Here is a 5,282-nt window from a genome sequence, read left to right on the forward strand (position 1 = left end):
TCCATTGTCCCCATACACAAATTGGTATTTCAGCATAATAATATCTATGGTGAGCAGTGTGCGTTGGGCGGCTTGCCTCGAGCGTGTATTGGCTTACGTCACAATTACGTCATGTCTTCGGGTGACTTCATATCACCAGTTATAACATAGGCCTGCAAGTGACTTCTTGAGCTGTCTACATGCAATCACGGCGAGGCACGCGTCATCTGGAAAAACTCTAACCTAATGGATAACGATAGCTGTATGGAAGATACACTCCCCCTGGTGGAATGTAACGTTTCGAGATAATCGATTTTTTGTTATTGGATAGATGGATACTCTATTGGTAAGGCTTGCAGTGGGTAAATTAGAATAAAAGCGCTGGTAACAAAACAAGAGAAGAAACAATCGATACAAGAACCAAACGAAGATAAGATTTAAATAACGAAACAAAAGTGTTTAACATCGTTTAGAGTAGGTAGTGTTGTTAACTCTAGAACGGTAATTGAAATAATGCCGATGTTAATATTTTACCAATAGATTCTAGTAAATTATCAATAATTTATATGAGCAAAAAATACTTATCGAACCCCGTGTTATGTAGTAGAACTCCACTCCAATGATTGGATTTTTATCTTTGCAACAATCGTGTTATCGACAAACAAAAAACCTTGACATTTTCAATCGACGACCTTGCGTACTATAATTTTCTACCAAATACCATATTTCTTTTAGACCGCTTACAAAAAGATGATAACACTGGAATATTAATATCTATGGTCAAAAACACATTTTTCATCAAAATGTCACCAGTCTATGGTAGCTGTCAAAATTGTCAATGCCAAAATCACAAAATAGTAAACAGGATAAAACAATTTTACCGCTAAAATTGCATCACTACAACGTTTGGAAATATTCTTACAAAACAAACCGCGTAAGTCGTAAGTGGTTCAATTTACTAAAATGAATATCAAAGAGGAACAAGGTGAAATTGGTATTTTTAACGACGAAAATGTCAATCGAATGATAGAAAATATTAAGAACAATATTTTTGGTGAATATATTAAAGAGGAAACCAGGCCAGGATATGAAACTCATCAACTCAAAGAGGCTAACATTAATAAGAAAATCGTATTAATCGAGTCTAAACACCGCTCAGATGACAGTGTTCCTGTACGTAGAACACGGAGTTTTAAAATAATACACAAACATCCAGGACAGGGAAAACTGTTGGAGAATGTTAAAGAAAAAGTAAATAAATTAACCAAAATAAAATCAACAAAACAGACTCATAAAAAGATAAAACAAATAATGTTCTGTGATGATTGTAGTTTTTCTACAAAGCGTCGCTATACAATGATCAGACACCAGTCAATTCACACAGAAGTTAAGCCCTTTTCTTGTAAAGATTGCGATCGTAAATTTCGGTTAAAGTATCAAATGAACCGCCATGAATTAACTCACATAACTGACAAAGGCTACAAGTGTTTAGACCCAAAACGTCTAAAACATGCTAGCAACAAAATGCATGTCTGCAATATTTGTGACTACAGTTCTACAAAATCTTATTTAAAAGCTCATATACTCACGCACAGTAAACTTAAACCGTATGAATGTGAACAATGTGACTATAAAGCCAAATCTCCGTACGTGTTAAACCGCCACAAACTTTCGCACGACCCCAAAAATCTACTTTCGTGTAAATTATGTGAATATCAGACACCTAAAACTTCCAGTCTAAAAAGGCATGAAGTTACTCACGGTGGCACAACACCGTTTTCTTGCAGTCGGTGTGATTTTTCTGCAAAACGATTGGACGTGCTGAGAAAACATGAGTTGAAACACGATGATGAAAATTATGTTGAAAAATCTGCTGCATTCAATCGATTAAAAAATAAAAAAAAAACAAAGTCCGTCTCTAAACATCGCAGTAAACGAAAAAATAATAAAACCATTATGAAAAAAAATTACATTGCGACATTGGATGATGACACTATGTCTGATGAAATCACTATTGATGAGAAAGATATCAAAAAGGAAATCATAGACTTGATTAACGCATGTTAAACGCTTTATTTAAGTATTGCCTCAATGTGCCTCAAATTTGTAACAAGATTATCATAATATAAGCCATGAAGGGTGTTATTATGTTTATACAGTTGTAACAATATTTCTCATACTGGATATTCCAATTTTGAAATAAATTATTTCTACTCAATACTTGATGACCAAAGTCTATTGCTTGCGTGTTGAGTGGGCAAGAATTTTTGTTACAAGTCGGTTATGGGGAAGCCAGCGGCAAACACATTTTGAAAATAGCCGATATACTGGATTATTTGTTAGGTTGGGTTAGTTTAGGTTAGGTTAGGTTTTCATTCTTAAAATTCATGAATTTTGCCAAAATCGGATATGACAATTGGCGCGGTTTCCGCCTGGCTTCTCCATAACCAACTTGTACCGAATTTTTTTAATGGCTTACACAGCGATGCAGTCACGAGACATTATATTATAATATGGTCAAATGATACTTATTTAGCTTGGTTAATTTTTCTATCGAAAATGGTACCATATGTAAAATCAGTTGGAAAAAATATTTTTTTAATTGGGAAACTAGGGAAAAATAGACAAACGAACAAAGCCAAATAAGTATCATTTAACTATAGACTACATACGTCTAAGTAGCGACTCTGCATCACACTCTTTAGTTATTAATAGTGATATTTTCATATATAATTAATATTATAATAGAATTCCACTTTTATGTAATATTAAACTCACAACCAAATAGCAAGGCCCACATCACATATTTTGTTACCATTACTAATTATTATACAATCCATTTCATCAATTATGCACAAATTTGTTTCAAAACTAATATATTTTGTAAAATGCCCTTTTTTAACTATAATTATTATACTTGAGCAATTCTCTCAATTGATCAGCCAGAATTAATTGGTACTGCATAATGATACTATGTACAGTGCGACATATTTGCTTTATTTAATGTGAAAGGATGAAAGCAAGGACATAGATTTGTATAAATGAAATGTGAGGCGTTTTATTCCTCAGATTGCCATTATGGTTAGTCAAGTTTGTATAATTATATGTATATCAATAAACTTATTTTTGAGAGAAATTAAATGTGTTGTTTTTTTATCAATAAATTATTGTGGTGGTTTTGAAACAAAGTTATTTCTGTTAGTTTTACTTAAGCTGAGTCATTTATGTTGTCAATTGAAGCTCAATTACAGTAGAAAAACTCTCAGGCTTAAGGAATTGCCATTTTTTTTTACCATGTTCGATCGATCCAAAGAATATCATATGGGTCTAGGTACACATAGTGGAGACTTGTATCAACAGATTTTTATTACGCACATTGAAAAACAATAAGTATGTGTATTTTCCAGACCCAGGATTCCCACCTGGGACCCACGAAATTATGACCTGACGCGTTAGCTGCTCAGACATTGTGGGCGTCACATTAGATTATGTAAATATATTGTGACCTCACTTGGATCGATCCCGGAGCCCCAGGGTGAAAGGCCAGCGCTCTTGCGCACTGAACTACGGGGCTGACATTACTCTCACCCATCCAGGCTTAGAAATAAACAAAAACAAGGTACAATGAAGATTAAAAGAGGAGTTAAGGATTAAATGGGTATAAGTGAAACAATATTTTGCAGTTTTTACACTACCACACATGCGTGAGAAATGTTTGACATTTGTGACTGTTTTGTATGAAAAGTTATAAATTCTAATAGATTTAAGTTATGTATGTCAGTAAGTACGAAAAGTTATAAGTATAATTGTATCGAGGAAATGTTCCTGCGGGTCTATTCTATACACAAGGCTGCTTTTGGCTGCTACAACGGCTAACCATGGGTATGGGTAGGTTTGTATCAAAGTATCAGCACTTATTGTAACAATTACAATAAGTTGGTTAAGTGCTATATTTTAACAGCACCTCTCTTGGCTGTGATAAAATTTAGAGCAAGACAGACAGTTTAGACAGCTAACTTATTGTAACAATTATAATACCTCAATACAAATATGTAATAAATACTATCTTTTAGCGGTCGATAGTCGCCTTGTGTAGAGAATAGACCTGCTGGAAAGCATTCATTTAGAGGTCAATTTACTCAATTTGAACTCACATAATATACACTTGGATCCCTTTAATCTTCAATACCTTTCCGGCTCGACTATGAATAAGACTTAAAAAGCTACATAATGCTGTAATAAGAATAACACATACAACATGAATAAAAACGATTCTCGACCATGTCCGATCCTAATAAGATAATATGGGCCTCCACAGCGTGGAGGTTTGTATTAACAGATTTTGTTTTTACGAGAAATGGATGTCAGCCACTTGCTCAACCTATTAGGTCCATACTCGAAATTGAAAAACAATATGTGTACTTGCCAGACCCAGGATTCGAACCTGGGACCCACGACGCTTAAGCCGCGCGGCCATCGTGGGACTAAAAAGGATTAAAGAACTAAAACATTTTATTCAAAACATCACCTTCCCTATGTTTTGTAGAAATGGTATTTTTGACAACTTGGTTTGTGTTCATAAAGATATAGGTCATGGGGGTTGACAGGGCTCTAGCCTGGAGGCCCAGGCTTAGAGGGGACCCGGCGTGGCAGGTCGACCAGTTAAGTAAGATAAACACCACAAATTTGCTCTAATACTAAAATGTCGCCTGCGGCGCTATTTCACATAAGGATTATTAATATTTATTTTACAAATATGTGGCTATGAGATGCAATTTGATGATTGATATAATTAAATGGTAATTCAGTGTAGAAATTTGTTTTAATTATTTGAAGGGTGCATGTTACTTGACTACCACAAAAGAGGGTCGCGATCAGTGTAAGTGAATACCGAGTGCCGACAACTCAATAGCTCAAGTGGATGTATATAAAAATACGAAAACTCGCTAAAAATACACAGAACGCCCCTAATTTTACTTTGCGGAACCTGAGGTTCCACTGGGGATACCATTTAGGGAACATTAAAGTGTAGACACCTTATCGGACCACACCATCATAACCTTAGTGGTAGGTATGAGGACCCACCCGTCAAATATCCTGGCCTGGGGGCCCGCTTCAGGACGTGAGGGCCATGATATAGGTACAAGCCTTGTTAAAAAGAATGTAGGATGTCGCAACAGCACCTGTGTCGCTTCCTTGACTTTCATTTGTATTTTTATATTTACCCTATATGGGTTAATTAATACACCCCCTGATCTAGTAAGAACATTAATTTGGGTGTGAATGAAACAAACACAAATTAT

Source organism: Rhyacophila brunnea, unplaced genomic scaffold, assembly GCF_057557595.1.
Source record: "Rhyacophila brunnea isolate RB1 unplaced genomic scaffold, BYU_Rbru_1.0 scaffold_6, whole genome shotgun sequence".
Lineage (NCBI taxonomy): Eukaryota > Metazoa > Arthropoda > Insecta > Trichoptera > Rhyacophilidae > Rhyacophila > Rhyacophila brunnea.